Source organism: Microtus pennsylvanicus, chromosome X, assembly GCF_037038515.1.
Source record: "Microtus pennsylvanicus isolate mMicPen1 chromosome X, mMicPen1.hap1, whole genome shotgun sequence".
Lineage (NCBI taxonomy): Eukaryota > Metazoa > Chordata > Mammalia > Rodentia > Cricetidae > Microtus > Microtus pennsylvanicus.
The window spans coordinates 57,797,970-57,822,942 of NC_134601.1; positions in this window are offsets into that span (position 1 = coordinate 57,797,970).

The window sequence follows — 24,973 nt, forward strand, 5'->3', positions numbered from 1 at the left end:
GTATTTCTTTAAAGGGGAAAAAACTTACAGATCACCGTCCCAGACAACAGCCCTCTGCACAACCAGGAAGGAAGTCTAGTCGCTGGCAGAGCAGGAAGTGAAGAAAGAGTGGAGAGGGAAGTGGCCACTTTTTTAAAGGGAGAGAGATCACGCCCCAATGGGCTGGTATCTCAGAGGCTATAGGCTGGAGGAGTGGGGGGACCTACCACAACACCCCCCCTTTTGTTTAAGTAAGAGAGTTCTAAACCTACTACAAAATTATATACAATAAGTACACGTTTCCTATTCTAACTAGCTTAGGTCTTGTATAATAAATAACTTGGCCAAGTCATGAGAGAAAAGTAACTACATTTATATAGTCTTCAACCCCATTGAAGATCTGAGAAGGGAAATAATGTTACCTGGGTAATTAGGAAGTTCAGTAAAACAACTTCCAAAACATGCAACAAATCACAGAGACAACTAGCTACCTGGGCAATCACCCAAAGTCACATTAGCAGCGTTGAAGCAACCAACTTTGGCTAAGGCCTAACATAACTGACATACCATTTTCAAAGGCAAGCAACTTTTCAAAACTATCTTACCCTGTCTTGGCAGGATATGATAGTCCTGTTTTATCCATTGATGCACGCTCTGTATCTCTGTCAGTGGTTGAGGAATGGGCATTTCTTTGCCCAAAGGCCAGTTCTGCCAAAAAGAAAGGCTCCAGGTGGAGTGTCTTTGGTGCTAAACATTCTCTCGGGAATAGAGCGGTGTTGCCAGGAGCAATTCTGTCCCACTACCACAAAACTCTGAGTTAGATTAAAGGCTATTTTCTACAGCTCTTTGAAGAAGTTGAAGATTATCTGTCTATACTGAGTATAATCTCTATATATCTAAAGAACCTGATTAGTCTAATTATAAATGACAAACTTAGATGACTATTAATCTATATAATTCTCAATATCTATCTAACTTAAAGACTAAGACAATAAACGACTGTGAAACAAATGAGGACAATGACCTCCAAATATAAACAATGTACAAATATACATTGCAGTATGGTAAATATATATCAATACACAAACAATATATAAGTATCTTAATCAGAGGTAGAAATGTACACTGCAATATGGTAAATATATACAATGTATATATGAATACAATATATGTCAATACATAAAAAATATTTTAAACAGAGGTAGAAACATGCATGCATACAATAGTCAATATAATTTAACTTTGTATCAATATACAAGAATCAATGCCAATATATTTGTCTAAAAACAGTAACTCACAATTACAAATCTATTATCCCAGCATCCCTCTTTTTTTTTTCAAAATGATCCCTGAGCTTATAAAATTCCTCCCCCAACCCTCAATCGTATACTAATTATAATCAACCCCTAAATGATGTCCCTAAACCCAAGGGCAAACTTTACTGGGAGAGGGGACGTCGTCCTCTAGAATTACTTCCAGCTGTCATGGGGGCAACGTTCTTTCTGGGGGATCCTGTGAAAGTAAAATGATGGTTAAATTTCAAGATCAATGTCTTTTAAAATTGCAAATAGTCTCTGAGTATTTTGTGCAGGTCTGGCCAAAATGTTGTATAAGATGTGCACCATTTCAGCTAACCAAGTTGGAACTGTCTTGTGCAGCTGGTACCCGAAGCAGGTCTTGTAGTAGCGCTATCAGTATCATGACGTCATATCAACCAGGTGGAGTTGTTGTTATGGGGCCCCATCTTCTTCCTGGAAACTTCAAATGTCACTTCAGGAAAAACTCATTGTTCATTGTGAAAAACTTAAACATTAATCATATAGACATATATATATATATATATATATATATATATATATATTCACTGAAAGGCATGATAGATATATTCAATGAAAAGTATGTTAGATATGAAGAAAAGCAAAGATGTTTTCTAAACTCATATTTCTTTCTGTCCCATATCATGGCTCTTGACATGAGACAGAAACTCCAGAAACTCTGGGTTTTTCGCTTACTAACAGGCTGGGAATTGGAGAGGGACTGAGCCAGAGTCCAACTTCAAAACCAGCTTTATAAATTTAGAAATATGGTTTAATATATTTTACTTACATAACCCATTCAGTTTTCTTGATATTTTCTATTGGGCAGATATTTTTCCATCTGTCAGTATCCAAACATCCAAGGTCCCTTGAATTTTTCAAAGATGAGCGTTTTCCTGTGGAGCTAAGAACAGAACCCTGCCCCCATTCTATATGTTTTTCTTACCACCTGTATGAATATCATCATTGTGGATGAGTTGTCATTTCTCCTTTCCAAGAGGTTTCTCCTCTTCAAATCGAAACTTTATTAATTTTGATGGTATCCACAATTTTTCTTCTCCTGTGGAAACAAAAGAACAACCCCTTCCCCAACGTAACACATATCCTGGCTTCCATTGAGAGGTCAGCACATCTTTGAAATAAATCAGTTGATTTAGTTCAGCAGACTTTTCCATTATCCAATGTCTTTCTGCTGCTCTCGTTCCTTTCTCATTAGCGTTAAGAAAATTCAAGGTTAATAAAGAATTATGTAATCTATTTCTGGGGGTATTTTCGGTCCCTTTCTGTTTCTTCAGCATATCCTTTATAGTACGATTTGTTCTTTCTATAACTGCCTGACCTGTAGGATTATTTGGTATACCTGTAATGTGTTTTATATTATAATAATCAAAAAAGTGTTTCATTTTCTTAGATACATATGCTGGACCATTATCTGTCTTTATTTGTGCAGGTATACCCATGATGGCCGTAACTTCCAATAAATGTGTGATTACTGAACCAGCCTTTTCTGGGCTCAGGGCAGTAGCCCATTGAAAACCTGAATACGTGTCTATGGTGTGGTGTACATATTTTAATTTACCAAATTCCATACAGTGGAACACATCCATCTGCCAGATTTCATTTCTCTTAGTACCCTTTGTGTTACTCCCTGCAGGCAACGGTGTTTGTTTATAGAAAGAACAAGTAAGACATCTCTTTATAATGTCCTTAGCTTGTTGCCAAGTGATGGAAAATTCTTTCTTTAGGCCTTTACTATTGACATGATGCTTCTTATGAAATTCTGAGGCCTGCAACACACTTCCAATCAATAATTGATCAATCTCAGTGTTGCCTTGGGCTAGAGGACCAGGCAGACCTGTATGGGACCGGATGTGTGTTATGTATATCTGACAAAGCCTGTTCCTGATTATGTCTTGTACCTGGATAAACAATGAAGTCATCTCTGTGTCATCTGGTATAAATTCAGTGGTTTCAATATGCAAGATAATTCTTTTTGCATATTGTGAATCTGTAACTATATTAAGAGGTTCTTTAAAATCTCTTAGCACCATAAGAATGGCATATAATTCTGCCTTCTGGACAGAATTATAAGGGCTTTGTTTCACCTTACTCAATTCATCTGACTTGTAACCTGCTTTCCCTGATTTATTTGCATCAGTATTGAACGTATGGCCTCCAGTTATTGGAGCATCACGTACAATTCTAGGAAGAATCCAAGAAGTTCTTTTTATGAGGTTAAGTCTACCACTTTTGGTATAGTTGCTATTAATTTCTCCCAAAAAATTAGCACAATCTTTTTGGCACTGTTCATTGTCTTCCCATAACTTTTTTATTTCTTCAGTAGTAAAAGGCACTATAATTTCTGCTGGGTCTATACCTGCTAGTTGACGAAATCTCAGCTTACCTTTTATAATTAATTCAGAGACTGTTTCCACATAAGTTTTTAATTTTTTACTTGGTTTATTAGGTATAAATATCCACTCTAAAATAATATCTTCCCTCTGCATTAGAATCCCTGTAGGAGAAATTCTGGAAGGCAATATGACTAGGATGCAGCTAAGATTTGGGTTCACCCTATCCACATGTGCCTCCTGTAATTTTTCCTCAATCATTGTCATTTCCTTTTCTGCTTCAGCTGTCAGTTTTCTTGGACTATTCAAATCTTTATCACCATCTAAGGTTTTGTTTAAATGAACTATTAGATCAGGTATTATCCCAACAGCTGGTTGTAGACTGGAAATGTCTCCTAACAATCTTTGGAAGTCATTAAGAGTCTTTTACTGGTCTCTCCTAATTTGTGCCTTTTGCGTTTTAATTTTCTCTAACCCTATTCTGTATCCTAGATAATTAATAGAATTTCCTCTTTGAATCTTTTCAGGGGCAATTTGTAATCCCCACCTAGGCAAGACTTTCTTTACTTCTTCAAACATCCTTTCGAAAATATCTTTATTTGAATCAGATAACAAGATGTCATCCATGTAATGATAAATGATGGACTTGGGGAATTGTTTACGAATTATTTCCAATGGCTTACTTACAAAATATTGGCACAATGTAGGACTAATGAGCATACCCTGTGGGAGGATAGTCCATTGATAACTCCTATTAGGCTGAGAATTATTATAAGTAGGCACTGTGAAGGCAAAATTTTCTCTATCCTTTTCTTGTAACGGTATAGTGAAAAAACAATCTTTCAAATCAATAACTATAAGAGGCCATCCTTTTGGTAACAGAGAAGGCAAAGGAATTCCAGATTGTAGTGGGCCCATAGGTTGAATTATCTTGTTGACAGCTCTTAAATCTGTCACCATTCTCCATTTACCAGATTTCTTTTTTACAACAAACACAGGAGAATTCCAAGGGCTGGTTGATTCTTCAATATGGTGAGCATCTAGTTGCTCTTGCACCAGCTGTTCCAATGCCTGTAATTTATCTTCAGCTAGAGGCCACTGTTTGATCCATATTGGCTTCTCAGTTAGCCATTTTAAAGGTAGGCCTGTTGGTACCATTAAAGGTTTGGTATTTGCTGTATGTTCTTGTACAGCCTGAATGGCTGGTGACCTTTTTCCATAATACCTCATCATATCCTTCCCAGAATTATGTGTTCCTGGAACTACAGGAATGTTAATCTGGGTATTCCATTGCTGTAGCAGGTCACAGCCCCATAAATTTATGGCAATATTGGCTATATATGGCCTTAGTCTTCCTATTTGCCCTTCAGGCCCTATGCATTCAACCCATCTTGTGCTTTGTTTTACACGAGATAGGGTTCCAATTCCCAGGAACTGAACATCTACCTCTTGAAGAGGCCAATTCCGATGCCAAGATTCTGGGGTAATGATACTTACATCTGCACCTGTGTCTAATAAGCCTTCAATAAAAGCGCCATTTATACAGACTCTTAGCTTTAGTCTTTGATCGTTAATAGAAATCTGCCAAAATATACGTTTACTCTGTCCTACTGGGTTTTTTGACTCATCCTCCATGCGTAATTCATCATTTAGACCAGTATTACTTTTTACAGCAGAAATTAGAGCTTTTAATTTTCTTGGTGAGGCACGTTCTCCACTGTGACTGGGAATGACTGGGCCACTGTTGGCTTGGGGGCCTGTGAGAGGCCCCCCAAGGAGTTTCCCGATGATATCGGATTGCCCCATCTGTCTGTTGTTGACCTGCATTCGTTGGACCAATGCCAGCCTTTACCACATCTCCTACATATACCTGAAGGCCGATGTCTCCTATTTTTGTCATTCCCAGAAGAGATATTATTCCTAGAAACTCTTTGCCTGCAATCCATTTGCAAATGTCCTAATTTACCACAATTAAAACACCTGGCTATTTGATGTCTCCTTATTGCTTTGGAAATCGCTTCTCCTACCCAAGATTCATCATTATAGCTAAACGTCTCAACATTCATCGTATGCTGAATCCATTCATCCATAGGTGCTGATCTAGACTTTAAAGGCCCAATTATTTTTTTGCATTCTATGTTTGCATTCTCAAAAGCTAGAGATTCAAGAAGTATTCATCTAGCTTCTAGGTCAGTTACCCCTATGTCCAGAGCCTTAATTAATCTTTGCAAAAAGTCAATAAAGAGTTCTCTCTGTCCCTGCCTAATTCTCGTATATGATTCAACTCTTTTTGCTGGATCTTGTATCCTATTCCAAGCATTTAAAGCTGCTTGGTGACATAGACACAGTACTTCATCGTCATAAAGAGCTTGGACCTGTGGACCAGCATATTCTCCTGCACCAAGAATTTGATCTTGGGAAACCTCAACAACTTTTGCTCTTCCTTGCTGTTCCATATGTTTGGATTCTTCTCTGAAATAAATTCCAAACATCAAGGAAGGTCCATTATCTAAAACTGCAGACACTAACTGATGGAAATCATGGGGGGTAGCTCTAGCATTAGAAGCCCAAGTCCTTATCATTTCCTTTACATATGCAGAATGCAAGCCAAAATTAACAACAGCTTGCTTAATTTCTTTCAGATCATTCATTGCTATTGGTGTCCATCTAGCTCCTTTGACTCCCTTTGAGCCTTTAGAAGTTGATGCTTTGTCAGAATTAAGTATAGGGTATGTCGCTAGAACCCTGGGTAAGCCAGTTCTAATGGCTGGTGGAGACATTGTATCCTGTCCTTATGCCTCCTTACTCTGTTCACCAGCTCTAATAATTTCTCCAATCTTTTCAAATCATTGTCTCTCTTAAATCCTGAATCTCCTCACCTGTATATGTTTCCAGTGATTTCACTGAGGTATCAATTTTTTGGTCCCCATTCTGCACCTGTGATTCCAAAGCTTTAATTTTTTCCTTCAAAGATAACATGTCCTCCTTAAACTTTTCTTGTATATCATGTAGATTCCCATCTTGGAGGTACATTCTGTCTGTTACCTTATCAAAACTTTGTGGTAATGTCTGTATGTCAAACTCAACAGCCTGAACCCTTTCAGGTAACTTTCTAATACCCTTGGATATGGAGTCAATTTTGTCTGTCATAGTATCCACTTGTCCAGATAACCTCTGATTTTCAATAATTTTAATCCTGTCAATTAGTTGTTCATTATTAGTTCGTAAAGATTCTATCATTCTTAGGAGTGCCATATTCTTCCTTAATGATAGAATATGGAAAAGAAAACTGAAACCTAGTAACAAGCAAATTAAGGTATCCCCATAATCATATAAACCTTGTATGACATAATTCATTGTATTAGTAAATATAAATTTACTAATCCATTGTATTAGTGAAAACAAAGCAGTAAAATTTGCGTTAGAAACAAAAACTGCCATGTTACCTATTATCCAGCAGGGGGCACTGTTGCCGAGTCGCGATGAAAACGGGGTCCTGTTTCAGTGTCTGCTGCCTTAGTAGATGTTAAAAACTGGAAAATGCTAGTTTCTCAACAAAGTAAATGTAATTAAATCAATTCCATAGACGGAACCAGAAACCCAGAATCCAGGGGTAGAGAAGAGCAACCTGGAAGCCGCTTATGCCTCAGAGTCACCCTGAGGGGTTGCAGCTTTCAGCAACTGCGTGCTCTGGTTCATGCCACTTAAGAGCTGTGCTTGCAAGGGAGATTTAAAAACGACTCAGATAAGAGCAAACCACACGGGCAGAGACTATGCGGGCCTGTGGAGTTTAAATCCACGTGGGGAGGCAGACAGTAGGGTGCGTGGGGACTTGAAGTCAATCTGAGGTGTCTAAAGGGAAAATATAAAGAACTGCAGCAAGAAAAGCCAGTGCGTGATGATTTATATTAAGCTGCTGGCTCCACACACAAGACACAGGCCACAAGGCCGCTGCAAGGCACAGGCGGCAGCTGAGGAAGAGAGGGCTCATGCCAAGCCGAATTCACAGCCGGCAGCCGAGCGGGGGAAGGAGAGTTCCTAAAACCAAATGTTGGGCGCCAGGTGTAGACATAAGTTACAAACAATGCCACACCAGTTTGGAATTATGATTAATAGGGTGGTATTTCTTTAAAGGGGAAAAAACTTACAGATCACCGTCCCAGACAACAGACCTCTGCACAACCAGGAAGGGAGTCTAGTCGCTGGCGGAGCAGGAAGTGAAGAGAGAGCGGAGAGGGAGAGACCATGCCCCAATGGGCTGGTATCTCAGAGGCTATAGGCTGGAGGAGCAGAAGGACCTCCCGCAACAGCAAGAGACTGGGCTCTAGAGGGGTTCCCAGGTGTCCAAGGAGATGTCCCCAGCTAGGTCCTTGGGCATCAGTAGAGAGGGAGCCTGAACTGGCTTTCTCCTATAGCCACACTGATGAATATCTTGCATATCACCATAGAACCTTCATCCGGCAGTGGATGGAGATAGAGACAGGGCACCCTGACTTCTCTTAGGACTGGATAGGGAGGAGGAGTGAGGGGAGTGGGAGGGAAATGGGAGGAGGTGGAAATTTTTAATAAATAAAAAAATAAAATACCTATCATAACTTGAAAAAAATGTACTTGTGAACTATCATCAAGGTAAGTTTCCTTTATTATACTGTAGCAGGTTTTCTTTTGTGCTACCCACCAGCTCCCAAATCATAACACAGATGGATACTTATTATTATGGGTATTATTAGTTACAAATGTTCAGCCATTGCTTATGCTTGTATTATTAGCTCTTATAACTTATTTTAACTTGTTTCTTTTCATCTACATTTTGTTTTGGGGATTTTTACCTTTCTTTCATTCTGTATGTCCTATTCTGTGTCTGTCTGGCTGGTTGCTGCCTGACTGGTTGGCCCCAGGGGTCTCCCTCTTTCTCCTCCATTCTGTCTCCATTTTCTCCTCTGGAGCCTAGACTGCTCTGTTGTTTGTTTTTAACTCTTTACCCTTTTGGATTTTACTTTTTACCTTTTACCTTTTTTTTGCTCTTTTAGGAGGGCCTGCCACCCTGCTTCCAAATAAATCACACACAGAGTATTATTCCTTCTTATAAATGCCCGGCCTTAGCAAGCATTTCTTAAATTACTGGGTCTACCTTTTGCCTCTGAGTTTCTTCCTTCTGTTTATCTAACTTTCACTATTACTCCATGTCTGGCTGAGTGGCTGGCCTGTAGCATCCCAATCTTTTTGTTCTTGCTCCTCTTTCTTCCACTCCTCCATGATTTTTCTTCTATCTAGTCTCTCTGTCTGCCAGCCCCACATTTCCTTTCTCCTGCCTTGCTACTGGCCATTCAACTCTTTATTAGGCCATCAGGTGTTTTAGACAACTCAAATCAAAGCTTCACAGAGTTAAACAAATGCAACATAAATGAATACAACAAATCTTTGCATCATTAAAACAAATGTTCCACAGCATAGACAAATGTAACACACCTTAAAATAAATAATACTCTACAACATTTCTCCTACTACTTATTCTCTTTGCCTGCCAGCCTCACCTATCCCTTCTCTCTATAGCTACTGGCTATTCAGTTTTTTATGAGATCAATCAGGTGCCTTAGGCAGGCAAAGCAATACATCTTTGCATCTTTAAACAAATGCACCATTAACAAATGTAACACATCTTTACATTGTTAAACAAATGCAGCATAAACAAATGTAACACATTTTATATAGTTAAATATTCTGCCACATAAATATAACACATCTTTACATAGTTAAGGTATTATTCTACAACATTATACCAACAATTTTATTTTTGCAATATTTTTAGTTAGGAGTCATATCTATACTATCAATGAGATTTCCCTTTGATTCCTTGAGGAAATTTTAGTATTAGGGATTGTTATTCCTAACTATTCTGTTTAAAGTAGGTTACCACCTTACTCCTTTTTGTTGTTATCTTAGGGATAGTATTGCTGTGAAAAAGCACCATGACTAAAGGTAACTTGTGGTAGAAAGGACTTATTTCACTCACAGTTCCATATAACAGTTCATCATCAAAAGCAGCAAGGGCAGGAACTCAAACAGGGCTGGAACCTGGAGGCAGGAGCTGATGCAGAGGCCTTTGAGGAGTGCTGAATACTAGCTTGCTCACCCTGATTTGTAATAAACCTCAGGACCACCAGCTCAGGGATGTCACCTCTCACAATGGGTAGTCAATCTCTAACTAAGAAGATGCCTTACAGCTGGATCTTATGGAAGCATTTGAGGCTCCCTATTTGATGACTCTACCTTGTGTCAAGTTGACATAAAACTAGTTGATGTAATAGTATACTGTTTCTTTCCATTATGATTGTATACGTTTATAATGTATACATTTATAATTTTTATATACAAATATAATATCCTCATTGGTTTATTATTACATATAATATAATTTATTTATTGATTTATCATTGCTCAATACTAGTGTTTTGACAGTATCTATCTCTTACAACATTTTTACCACTAGAATTCAATTTTATAAATTATGTGTATTAAATTTTGGTGCTTCGATTTTCTTTCTCTTTTTAAATTTATTTTTCCACTCCAAAATTTCCACTTCCTCTATTTCCTCCATTCCCCTCCTGTTCCCCCACTCACACTCCTCCCTCCCCCTCCAGTCCTAAGAGAAGTCAGGGTGCCCTGCCCTGTGGGAAGTCCAAGGCCCTTCCCCCTCCATCCAAGCCTAGGAAGGTGTGCATCCTAATAACCTAGGGTCCCAAAAAGCCAGTACATGCAGTAGAAACAAGTCCCATTGCTATTATCAATGGCTTCTCAGTCAGACAGCATTGTCAGCCACATTCAGAGAGTCTGGTTTGATCACATGCTCGTTCAGTCCCAGTCCAGCTGTATTTGATGAGCTCCCATTAGATCAGGGGTACTGTCACAGTGGGTGGAACAACCCCTTGAGGTCCTGACTTCCTTGTTCAACTTCTCCCTCCTGCTCTTCAACTGGACCTTGGGAGCTCAGTCCAGTGCTCTGATGTGGGCCTCTATCTCCATCCATCTCCAGACAAAATTTCTATGGTGATATTCGAGATATTCATCAGTATGACTATAGGACAAGGCCAGTTCAGGCACCCTCTCCTCTGCTGCCCAAGGACCTAGCTGGGGACATCCCCATGGACACCTGGGATGCCCACTAGAGTCAAGTCTCTTGCCAACCCCAAAATGACTCCCTTAATTACGATATCTTCTTCCCTGTTCCTATATCTGCCCTTCCTTAAAGATCTTCACCAACCCCATTAGACAAAGGTATGACGGTATGGGAGAATTGTCTGTATTATGTCAACCATGTTATATATAAATGCTGATTGGCCAGGCAGAAAATATAGGTGGGAAAACCAGACAGGAAGTAGAAATGATGTAACAAGAACAGGAGAATTATGGGAGGGAGGAAGCTGATTATTCCCACTCCTGCCCAGACCACCGAAGCAGCAGGATGTGATCTGCCCCACTAAAAAAAAGGTACTGAGCCACATGGCTAACATAGATCAGAAAAATGGGTTAATCAAGATGTGAGAGTTAGCCAGCAAGAGGCTAGAGCTAATGGGCCAATCAGCTTATAATTTATGGAGACCTATGTGTGATTTTCTTTGGGGCTAAACAGTTGTGGGGAACTGGGCAGGACAAAACTCAAACAACAATAAACCGGGCCCCTCCATGTTACAGATTGGTACCCACATGGATAACTGCATCCACAGAAAGCCTGAGAAAGCTTGGGAAAGACTAGAGTAAAGCATTTATTTCGGTTTTCAGACATAGCAGGAAAAAAAGCTGAGCTGTTTTAAAATGCTGGCTTTCTGGGCCGTCCTGCCAGGGAAAACTCTGACTCTTTCAAGCAGGCAGTCCAAACTATGGAGCTATGGACACAATGTTGCAGCTTGCTTCCTGGCAAGGACCTTGAAATGCCATAGGAGCTTTTCAGTGTTGGTTACACACTGTTGCAGCTTGCTTCCTGTCAAGGACCTTAAAACACCATAGAGTTGTGGCAAAAACTTCTCCATGTTCCTTAGCAAATTAAAGACCCATGTGGTCAGAAAAAGAGAGATATGCAGTAAAGAGAGATTCAAAAAGTAAAAAAAAAAAACCTCTAAATGGTTTATAGTGTGTTAAAAATATATACAGGCTAAAGATTAAAGTTCTCAAAAAAAAAAAAAAAAGAAAAGAAAGAAAGAGATTAACCTGGGAGGCAGAGACAGACAGATCTCTATTAGGTCAAAGATAGCCTGGTTTAAGAGGGAATTCCAGGACAAAGATGTACAGAGAACCTGTCTCAAAAAGCCAAAAGTTAAAAGTAAAAACAAAAGAAAAAGAGTTTAAAATAAAGCCACATAAAGATGGAAAATATATAGAGAATCTTGATACTGTATATTATTATGTTCTCTTTAAATTGTTTGAATGCTGAGGAAGGAGCAACAGCTACTAAAAGATATTTGCTTATAAATGCTGCAGAATTAATCCAAGATAGGTATTTTGAAAATACCTTGGCTTCAAAATTGAAGTCAATGTCCTTTATTTATGGCTAGAAACCAAATATGAGTGAGTACATACTATGTTCCTCTTTTTGGGTCTCGCTTACCTCACTCAGGATAGTATTTTCTATTTCCATCCATTTGCATGCAAAATTCAAGAAGTCCTTGTTTTTTACTGCTGAGTAATACTCAAATATGTATATATTCCATACTTTCTTCATCCATTCTTCCATTGAAGGGCATCTAGGTTGTTTCCAGTTTCTAGCTATCACAAACAATGCTGCTATGAACATAGTTGAGCAAATACTTCTGTTGTATGATAGGGCATCTCTTGGGTATATTCGCAAGAGTGGACATTGAGCCTATAATTAGTGATCCTAGAGAAGCTAAATAAGAAGGAGAACCCAAAGAAAAACATATAGGCATCCTTCTGAATATTAACCTTCATCAGGCGATGAAAGAGACAGAGACAGAGACCCACATTGGAGCACTGGACAGAAATCTCAAGGTCCAAATCAGGAGCAGAAGGAGAGAAAGCACGAGCAAGGAACTCAGGACAGTGAGGGTTGCACCCACACACTGAGACAATTTGGATGTTCTATCAGGAACTCACCAAGGCCAGCTTGCCTGGGTCTGAAAAAGCCCGGGATAAAACTGGACTCGCTGAACATAGCTGACAATGAGGACTACTGAGAACTCAAGAACAATGGCAATGGGTTTTTAATGCTACTTCACGTACTGGCTTTGGGGGAGCCTAGGCAGTTTGGATGCTCACCTTACTAGACCTGGATGGAGGTGGGTGGTCCTTGGACTTCCCACAGGGCAGGGAACCCTGATTGCTCTTTGGGCTGACGAGGGAGGGTGACTTGATTGGGGGAGGATGAGGGAAATGCGAGATGGTGGCGGGGAAGAGACAGAAATCTTTAATAAATTAATTCATTAATTTAAAAAAGATCAGTCAAAAAAAAAACCCAAAATTGAAGTCAAAAGGTATGTTACTTTGGAGAAGAGGATTTGCTTTTGTTTCCACAGAAAATGAGAGGCTGTGGATTCATTCTGAGATAAGAAAAATCCAGTTTGATCAAGGAAGACCATCTGAAAAGTCTCCAGTAGGAACAGATGGCCCAGATGTTTGAGTTCTTCATCCAGAACAGGTTCAAGACTGCTGACTGAGATGATCAAGACTCACAGGATGCTTCAGTCAGGACATGATCATAACTCTAAATTTTCTTTAGGTCCCAATAATATTATCAGCACCCCCAAACAGCTGGAAGTAGCCTGGAATACTACACCCACATTCCCAAAAATGGACTATGGATAATTTCCTTTGTTTTTTTTTAAAGAGGGGGAAGTGGTATGGGAGAATTGTCTGTATTCTTTCAATCATGTTATAAATAAAATCTGATTGTCCAGGCAGAAAATATAGGTGGGAAAACCAGACAGGAAGTAGAAATGATGTAACAAGAACAGGAGAATTCTGGGAAGGAGGATGCTGATTATTCCCACTCCTGCCCAGACCACCGAAGCAGCAGGATGAGATCTGCCCCACTAAAAAAAAGGTACTGAGCCACATGGCTAACATAGATCAGAAAAATGGGTTAATCAAGATGTGAGAGTTAGCCAGCGAGAGGCTAGAGCTAATGGGCCAATCAGCTTATAATTTATGGAGACCTATGTGTGATTTTCTTTGGGGCTAAACAGTTGTGGGGAACTGGGCAGGACAAAAAAACAACAACAAACAAGCAGGCCTGGCCCTTCATGTTACAGTATGATCTCCAAATTATATAAAGAACTCAATAAACTAGACATTAAAATTCTAAATAACCAAATTAAAAAATGGGGTACTGAACTGAACAAAGAATTCTCAACAGAAGTTCAAATGGCCAAAAGATACTTAAGGTCATGTTTAATCTCCTTAGTGATCAGGGAAATGCAAATCAAAACAACTTTAAGATACCATCTTACACCTATCAGAATGGCTAAAATAAAAAACACCAATGATAGCCTTTGCTGGAGAGGTTGTGGAGTAAGGGGCACACTCATCCATTGCTGGTGGGAATGCAAACGTGTGCAACCACTTTGGAAATCAGTGTGGTGATTTCTCAGGAAATTGGGAGTCAACCTACCTCAAGATCCAGCAATACCATTCTTGGGAATATAGCCAAGAGATGCCTAATCATCCTTCAAGAGCATTTGTTCAACTATGTTTATAGAAGCATTATTTGTAAGAGCCAGAACCTGGAAACAACTTAGATGTGCCTCAATGGAAGAATGGATAAAGAAAGGGTGGCATATGTACACATTAGAGTACTACTCAGTGGTAAAAAAACAATGACATCTTGAATTTTGCATGCAAATGGATGGAAATAGAAAACATTATCCTGAGTGAGATAACCCAGACCCAAAAATATGAATATGGTATGTACTCACTCATTAGTGGACTCCAGCCATAAACAAAGGGCATTGAGCCTATATATAGTTCACAAGCCTAGGGAAGCTAAATAATAAAGTGAACCCAAAGAAAAGCATATATAGATCCTCCTGGAAATTGGAAGCAGACAAGATTGCCAGGCAAAAGTTGGGAGCATGGGGGTGAGGTTGGGAGAAGGGGAGAGTGGGAGAGAGAGGAGTGAAGGGAAGGATTGGGGAGAGTTTGGGGGAGTGGGAGGGTTGAGATGGACTTTCCTTTCTTGATAAAGCATAACTTTAATGTGATATTAGTTTGCAGGTAGGGATTTCAGCTATTAAAAAATAATAATAGTAAAACTTATACCATGTGAATAAATATTTGATATGCAAGAAATGTACTGAATCAATATTTTTGATAAATAGCAGGTTCTCGTGTAGATATAGGCAGAAAAATCCTTGCATTGGGTAACTTGCACTGTTTCCATACATTCTTATGGATACATTTGTAAAGTTGAGACATACAAGATTGTTACAGTCAAAGCAGATGCCTTAAAGAAAAGTTTCTGACACAAAAGTAACACATAGAAAGGGCTGCTTTTGCTAAGGAGGTCATCAAGCCTTCTTTTCGTAGTGACATAACTCTAAAGACAATAAGTATATTAGATGCCCTTCATCTTCTGAAAAACGACATTTGAACTTATCATTAAGAGAATGAGCTCTGGTACATCAAACAGAACTTTATTCCAATAATGAAAGGATATAATTAGTGGGATAGTAGTTTCATTTTCCAGCTGGGATAACCTACTATGGTCTGGGTGAATATAAAGCTTCTTTGAAATGTGTTCTTTGAGAGTAAAATCCTCAAAAAGCCTTTTAGGGATCCTCTTTTATACTGATGCCAAATAATCACTTTAAAATGGATAACCCATTTTTCCAAGGCAATGTTCATAAGAAAATACATAACACTTGACAAAAGTTGAGTGTGAAAAGTTTTGTTTGATTCTGCACAAGAGACCAGAGCTTAAATATTCACCAAGAAATATCAGCTCATACATCAGGTGCACACTGGGATTTATGTGAAAGTAAAATCTGCATTAATCATTTGTGGAGATGGTGCATAATGTGTGTTTCTAACTCAGAAAATTATTAATATTTGTTTCATAATGAGATCTAAATGAAGTTGTTATTGTTATTTGCATTTCTATGTCATATTGATTCATGACATTGAAGGATATTGCTGCTTTCTACAGTTTAAAGTTGGAATAGTAATTAGTATATGGCTTATTTGCAGATGCAGCTTCCTTTGTGTTGCCCAAATCTCTAACACATAGAAGAAAATAAATAAGCTTTAAGTCTCCAATATTTTTTTCAGGGTGGGCATTATATTAAAATAAATCAAAACACAAAGGTTTTGCTTCCTGCCATGTTGATATTGAGCCCTGTCTAGTCAGTTCCTCTCCACATTTTTATCAGGTGTGGATTCCTATTATCACCTTTGCTGAAAAAGAAGCTTCTTTGTTGAAGGCAGGTCTTACACTTGGCTGTAGATATAAAAGTTTAACTTTCAGCTGTCCATTGTGTTACTATAACCTGGCTGTTCTATGTCAATGATTTCTTGTGCGAAAGAATAGGATATATAAAGGCACTTGGAAAGCTCAACATAGGGATAAAAATATGAGCAGAGATGGTCATTTTTAATGAGGAAACTAGGTGTGACCAGTGTCGGGAAGAGGAAAACGAATAGACTTTGAAGGGAGTTACAAGTAATATTGCTTTACATTTTAAATTGTACAGTGTTCTTTCATATGAGACCTCTCTGTTAGGCCTTTGTTATTTCAACTGTTGCAATAAAACCACCTAAACTGAGTAATTTATAGTAGAAAAACTGGGGTTGGAGAGATTGCTCATCTGTTTATAGCCCTTCCTGTGTTTGCAAAGCTCACTTCTACCTACCCTATCAGATGACCTACAGTCACATGCAACTCTAGCTTCAGTGATCTACTTCCTCTTCTGGCATCTCTGGGAATCTCCAGCCATGCGTACATACACTAGCGACATATATACAAATAAAAATGCATCTTTAAAAGTAAAGAAAAGAAAAATACTTCTGGAATGTAAAATCCTAGATAAAATTGGTGACCACATCTGCTGAGGGCCTGATGCTGTGTGGTAGAAATAGGAAAATGCAATGTGTGCACAGAGTCCCAACACAAGAATTGACTGGCACCTTTTTTGTGTGAACTTAACCACTAACCCAACTTACTTCTCAAAAGTCTCCTTCAGTGTCTCCATTTGAGGTTAGGAGTGAATGCACCACAATTAAACCATTATTATGATAATATAAATAACCAATTAAATTTCATCAGTACAAGAAGTAGAAGAGTGAAGGGTCCATCTATTTCTCGGCGCCAAAAGGGTTTCCTTGGTATAAAAACAAATACTTGCCCACTCTTAGCTGATCTAGTGGAGATGTGGAGGTTGGAAAAAAAAAGGTGTGAAAGCAATTGTTCCTCAGGGGAAGAGAGATATTACAATTATGAATATCATAGGCAGTATGACAGCTGTTCATGTTTTTTTTATTGAGATAGAATTTATTTTTCTGTGTAGCCTTGGTTGTCCTGGAGATCACTGTGTAGACCAGACATGCCTTGAACTCAGAGAACTGCCTGCCTCTGCTTCCTGAGTGCTGGGATTAAAGGTAAGTCCCATTACCACCCAGCTATGACAAGACAACTCCTGTCCACAAGTTCTGTCTCTCTTTCTAAATTTCTGAAAATGGAGGACAGTGATGAATAAGTAGGTTGAAACCTATATTGCTTTGTGGACAGGTTAGGTTGCCTGTGATATTCAGGTAGCAGAAGAAAGAGGGAAACTCACCTCCTATAGCCTATCAGCTTTATATAAATGTATCTATAGGTAGAAACTGCAGGGCATGTGGCTTAACTTCTTCAAGCAGCTATATCTAGAAGGTTTTTGATCTAACAACCAACAATGCATGTTTTTAGTCCCGCAACTATCTGACAGCAAATCCTTTTTAAAAATGGACATACTTCATAGCAATATTTCTCAGTGTCTCCAGGTCTAGGACGTCTTGCAGTGGACTGTGTACATAACAGCGTCAACAGGTACATCGGAAGGAGTGGTACTTGCAGTGAGCTTGATGTTGCAAGGAGTAGTCCAGAATCTTTTTTTTAAATTATTTTTATTTTTAAAACAATCTTATTTTATATGCCAATTTCAGTTCCCACTCCCTCTCCTACTCCCTCTCCTTCCACCTTTCCCCCATCCCATCCCCCATCCACTATTCAGAGAAGGCAAGTTAAGGCCTTCCATGAGGAATCAACAAAGTCTGTCACATCATTTGAGGCAGGACCAAGGCCCTCCCCCTTTATCTAGGCTGAGCAAGGTATCCCTCCATAGGAAACGGGCCCCAAAAAGCCAATTCATGCACTAGGGATAAATACTGGTTCCACTGCTAGTGGCCCCACAAACTGCCTATGCAACATAACTGTCACCCACATTCAGAGGGCCTAGTTTGGTCTTATACAGCTGTCTGCCCAGGGTCAATGAGCTTCCACTAGCTTAAGTCAGCTGTTTCTGTGGGTATCTCAATCACGGTCTTGGCACCTTTACTCCTATTGCTCCCCGTCTCTATGACTGCACTCCAGGAGTTCAGCCCAGTGCTCAGGTATGGATCTCTGCTTCTGCTTCCATCAGTTACTGGATGAAGGTTCTATGATGAGAATTAAGATAGTCATCGATTTGATTATAGGGGAAGGGCAGTTTACATACCCTCTCCACTATTTCTTAGATTCTTAGCTGGGGTCATCCTCTTAGATTCCTGGGCATTTCCGTAGTGTCTGGTTTCTGGCTAACCCCACAATGTCTCCCTCTTTCAAGGTATCTCTCTCCTTGCTTGCCTTCCCTGTCCTTTCCCCAACTCGATCTTCCCAATCCCTCAAGTTCTCCTCTCCATACTCCTTCTTCTCTCCTCACCTCACTCCCCTGCCACTTTCACCCCTACCGTATGCTGCCAATTTACTAAAGAGGTTTTGTATACTTCCCCTTGCAAGGAGTGGGGGTGGGCATCTATGTATGCCTCTCTTAGGGTTCTTCTTATTTCCTGTTTTCTCTGGGGCTGTGGACTGTGGGCTGATTATCATTTGTTTTATGTCTAATATGCACTTATGAGTGAGTTACATACTGTGTTTATACTTCTGTGTCTGAGATACCTCACTCAGGATTTTTTTTTCTAGTTTCACCCATTTGCCGGCAAATTTCAAGATATCATTGTTTTACTGCTGAGTAGTACCCCATTGTGTATAAATGTACCACATTTTATTTTTCTGTTCTTAGGTTGCGGGACATCTAGGTTGTTTCCATATTCTGGCTATTATGAATAATGCTGCTATGAACATAGTTGAGCAAATGTCCTTGTGGTATGGGTCTGCATCCTTCAGATACATTCTCAAGAGTGATATTACTGGGCCTTGAGGTAGATTGGTCCCCAATTCTTCTACATGTTGGCATCCAGTCATGCCTGCACCATTTGTTGAAGATACTTTTCTCCCCATTGTATACTTTTAGCTTCTTTGTCAAAAATCAGGTGTTCATAGGTACGTGGATAAATTTCTGGGTCTTTGATTAGCTTCCATTGGTTCACCTATTTGTTTTTGTGCAAATACCAAGCTGTTTTCATTACTGTAGCTCTATAGTAGAGCTTGAAATCAGGGATGGTGTTGACTCTGGAAGTTTCTTTATTGTACAAGACTGTTTTGGCTATCCTGGGATTTTTGTTTTTCCGTATGAAGTTGAGTATTGTTCTTTAGAGGTCTATGAGGAACTGTGCTGGAATTTTGGTGGGGATTGCAATTAAATCTGTAGATTGGTTTTGGTAAATTAGGCATTTTGCTATGTTTATCCTACCTATCCAAGAACATGGGAGATCTTTCCATTTTCCGATATCTTCTTCAATTTCTTTCTAAAGACTTAAAGTCCTTGTCATACAGGTCTTTCACTTGTTTGATTAGGGCTACCCCAAGATGTTTTATGTTGTTTGTGGCTATTGTGAATGGTAGTTTTTCCTGGATTTCTTTCTCAGCCCATTTATCATCTGTGTATAGGAGGACTGCAGATTTTTGTTGAATTAACCTTGTATCCTGCCACATTATGAAGGCGTTATTCAGCTGAAGGAGTTTCTTGATAGAATTTTGGGATCACTTATGTAAATTATCATATCATCTGCAAATAGTAAAAGTTTGACTTCTTCCTTTCCAATTTGTATCCTCTTGATCTCCTTTTGTTATCATATTCCTCTAGCTGGAACTTCAAGAACTATGTTGAATAGATATCGAGAGAGTGGACAGCCTTGTCTCATTCTTGATTTTAGTGAACTCAATTCGAGTTTCTCTCCATTTAGTTTGATGTTTTTTGTCATCTAGCTTTATATTGCCTTTATTATGTTTAGGCAAGCTCCTAGTATTATGACATTAAACTTTGTTTTTCACACTTGAAGTTAATGGAACAAGTTTTTACTTACTCTTGTGGTCAGCTTTTGAATATAACTACTTCTGTTTCAAATCCCCACAGTCTTAGATTATTTTTATCATTTAAAAATATAATCAGATCATCCCTATAGCACAAGAATAGACTATAAAAAGGAATTCCTTTTTTAAATTGGTGAATGCTCACCTTGAATAGCACCCAAATATAGAAGGATAGTTCATTTAATAAAATGTTACTTCTAGTTAAGAAAAGGTATTTCCAAGTCATAGTTGTTTGTTTCTAATAATTTGCTATAAAATCCTATGTACTAGAAATTAATCTCTTTAAGCTTGTTCATAGCATGTGATCTACAATGAAAAAAAAAACTCTCAAATTTTAAATCACAAGTTCATCCTATATGTAAGTTATTTTGTGAGTCCCTTCTAAACTATTTCTGTCCCTTCATGCCTACAACTCCTCAAAATCAATTACCAGTCTAAATTAAAGAACCGTTCTAATTTTTTTTCTTTTTGGATATTCAATCAAAAGGAAAAATGGACATATGGTGGATAAGATTATACCTCCTATTCTCATTCACTTTATAAGTGCAAAACAAACATTATGTTTGTGGTTATTAAATATTTTTGGTCCACAAGTCCCTTTGACATTTCCATAAAATCAATGTAGTGTCTCCTTAAAAACTGCACATCAATATATACAGAATATAATACCTAGGAACTGGAACAATCCTAGAAGTTCATCAATATAAAACTGATAATGAAAATATATATACAAAATAACATTTTATTCAGCTCTAAATAAAATCCAAATTATGAAATCTGCATATAAATAAACTGAATAAGAAAAAATATAGTGAGCTAATGCATGCCCCATATATATATACATAATACATAAATATAAACACCACATGTTCTCTTTCATATTTGGATCTAGTTTTGAATCCTTAGATATTTGTGTTTAACCTTTAATATCTGCAGACCTGGAACCTAGAAAATAATCATGAATGTAGGGGATAGATATCACAAGGTCCTCCCTGAGTTGTAGTCAGCAAATCTAGGATCATCCTATATTCTGAGACACCAATGTTCTTGTCTGTATGGTTTAATCATAAGCAGAGTCAGAGTCTGAGGTCTGATTTGGTACACATACCCTGTGTTCTGCTAGGCCTTTACCTCTATAGTCCCTCCACCAGGCCAAAACACTGCAAAGGATAAAACCATCATGGTGTGTACTTTTGCTTCTGTGATTCCATCAAAAGCACACATCATGACATACATGACATCCTAGTTGTGGGCTTCCAGAGTAGTATGGAATTTCCCCAGCTAGGTATAGACATTTCCAGGTGTAACACCCAGCCCAGCCTTCTTGCAGATACATGTAGCTGAATCATCCACAAATATGAATCCTGGGGAACCCAGTATTCCAGGACCAGAACGATATAGGATGTTATATTTCACCATTTTGGATTTTTTTCTTACAGTTACATCAGCACAAAATTGAGAGGGTTTACATCACACACACAAAAAAAGCCACATGCTTAGGTGCACAGCAACAACCTCACTCCTGGTAGAATTTTTGGTATCAGTTTATTTTATGTTGCTGTGATAAAATAGCCAGTTAGAAAGCAGCTTAAGGAAGAAAGGGATTATTTTAGCTAACTGTTCCAGAGGAGATATGATCTGTCATAGAAGGGAAGGCATGAAATGGTGGTGGGAACAAGAATCTGGCTAATTCCATTTTCATCCACACAAAGGGGAAGCAGAGGGAGAAGAAAAAGTGGGTAAAGATATCAATGCAAAACCTGCCCGCAGTGAAGTACTTCCTCTAGCAAGGCATTATTTTGACAGAAAATACCTGACACAAAAATTAAAAGCAATAAAGAATCCAATTAAGTAACAATAAAAAGCATCAAATTTATAGTCATAAACATAAAAGATCAGAATACAAACATATTTAGAATAGTTCCCAAAACACACAATTTATTGATCTAAATAAATAATAGATACTAAACACTTGGAACAAATGTCAAGTGTTTCCTCTAGCTACATTGCAAACTGACTGGAAATCAATAATAAAATATATCAAATATATAGAATCTAAAAATGATAGTCACACATAGCTCCTTGTTTTATGATGAAGTTTCACACAAATCAAATTTTTGTTGCTGTGAAGAGGCACCATGTCCATGACAACTCTATTTTTATTTTTTTCTGTGTATTTTTTAATTTTTTAAAAAAGAAAAGAAACTATCTTATTTTTATTTTACATTCCAATCCCAGATTCCACTCCATCCTTTCTACCATACCCTCCCCCTGCCCCTCACTTTCCCCAACATCAACTCTTCAGAGAGAGTAAGATAAATTGATTTGAGGAAGGTCCCAGGCCTTCCCTACTATATCTGAGCGAGGTATCCCTCCAAAGATAATGGGTTCCCAAAAAGTCAGTACAAGCAGTAGGGATAAATTCTGGTGCCACTGGAAATGATTCTGTAGTCTTCCCCAGCCGTAACTGTCACCCACATTCAGAGGGACTAGTTTGGTCCTCTGCTGGTTCCTTCCCTGTTGACTAGAGTTGGTGAGCTCCCATTATCTCAGGTAAACTCTCTCAGTGTGGGTTCCCATCATGGTCTTGACCTCTTTTCTCATATTCTCACTCTTAATCTTCAACTGGACCTTGGGAGGTTAGTCCAGTGCTCAGATGTGGGTCTCTTCCCCTGTATCCAGCAGTTGCTTGATGAAGGTTCTATGCTGACATTTAGATATTCATCAATCTGACTACAAGGGAAGGTCAGTTTGGGCACCCTCTAGACTATTGCTTAGTGACTTAGTTGGGGTTATCCTTGTGGATTCCTGGGAAATTCTCTAGTGCTAGGATCGTGGCTAGCCCCATAATGGATTCCTCAAACAAAATATTTCTTTCTTTGCTCTCCATCTCTGCCCTTTCTCCATCTTGACTAGTCTGTTCCCTCAAGTTCTCCCCCCTTTCCTTCTCCCCTCTTATTCCCCTTCTGTACTTCGTTTTCCTCCCACCCCTATGCTCCCAATATTGTCAGCAGAGCCTGTCTATTTGCCTTTCCCAGGGGGATCTATATATGCTTTTCTTAGGGTTCACCTTGTTAGTTTGTTTCTCTAGGGTCATGGACTATAGGCTTGTTATCCTTTGCTTTACAGCTAGTATCCTCTTTCTGGGTCTGGGTTACTTCACTCAGGATGTCTTTTTTCCAGTTCCATCCATTTGCATGCAAATTTCAAATATCATTGTTGTTTTTTTACCACTGAATAGTACTCCATTGTGTAAATGTACCACATACTCCTTATTCATTCTTTGGGTGAGGGGCATCTAGGTTGTTTCCAGGTTCTGGCTATTATGAAAAATGCTGCTATGAACATAGTTGAAAAAAATGTCCTTGCAGTATGATTGAGCATTCTTTGAATATATGCTCAAGAATGATATTGCTGGGTCCTATGGTAGATTGATTCCCAGTTTTCTGAGAAACTGCCATACTAATTTCCAGAGTGGTTGTAGAAGTTTGTATTCTCACCAGCAATGGATGAGTGTTACCCTTACTCTACATCTTCTCCAGCAAAAGTTATCATTAGTATTTTTAATCTTAAATATTCTGATTGGTATAAGATGGTATCTCAGATTTTCTTTTGATTTTCATTTCCCTGATGGCTAAGGATGTTGAACATTTCCTTAAGTATTTTTCAGCCATTTTAGATTCTTCTGTTGAGGATTCTCTGTTAAGTTTTGTAACCCAGTTGTTAATTGGATTATTTGGAATTTTGATGTCTAATTTCTTGAGTTCTTCATATATTTTGGAGATCAGTCCTCTGTCTGATGTGGGGTTGGTGAACATATTTCCCCATTCTGTAGGCTGCCTTTTTGTATTATTGACTGTGTCCTTTGCTTTACAGAAGCTTCTCTGTCTCAGGAGGTCCCATTTATTTATTGTTGTCCTCAGTGTCTGTGCTACTGGTGTTATATTTAGGAAGTGATCTCCTGTGCCCATGCATTGAAGGCTATTTCTCACTTTCTCTTCTATCAGGTATAGTGTGGTCAAATTTATATTGAGGTTTTAATCCATTTGAAATTGAGTTTTATGCATAAGTATAGATATGGGTCTATTTGTCCTCTTCTATATTTTGACATCCAGTTATGCTAGCACCATTTTGTTGAAGATGCTTACTTTTTCGCATTTTATAATTTTTGCTTATTTGTCAAAAATCAGATGTTCATAGTTGTGTTAATATACAGGTCTTCAATTCGATTCCATTGGTCAGACTATCTGTTTTTATGCCAATGCCAGACTGTTTTCATTACTGTATGTCTATAATAGAGCTTGATGTCAGAGATGATGATGCCTCCAGATGTTCCTTCATTGTACAGGATTGTTTTTGCTATCTTGCGATTTCTATTTTTCTATATGACATTGAGTATTGTTCTTTCAAGGTCTATGAAGAATTCTGTTGGAATTTTGATGGGGGTTGCATTAGGATCTATAGATTAATTTGGTAGGATTGCCATTCTTATTATGTTGATCCTACCTATCCAAGAGCATAGGAGATCTTTCATTTTCTGGTATTTTCTTCGATCTCTTTATTCAAAGACTTAAAGTTCTTGTCAAACAGGTCTTTCACTTCTTTGGTTAGTGCTACCCCAAGATATTTTATGTTATTAGTAGCTATTTTTAAGTGTGATGTTGCTCTGATTTCTTTCTCAGCTTCTTTGTCATTTGTATATAGGAGGGTTATTGATTTTTTGAGTTGATCTTGTATTATGCCACATTATTAAAGGTATTTATCAGCTGTAGAAGTTCTTTGGTCGAGTTTTGGGGCAACTTACGTATGCTATCATATTGTCAGCAAATAACAAAGTTTGACTTCTTCCTTTCCAATTTGAATCCCCTTGATCTCCT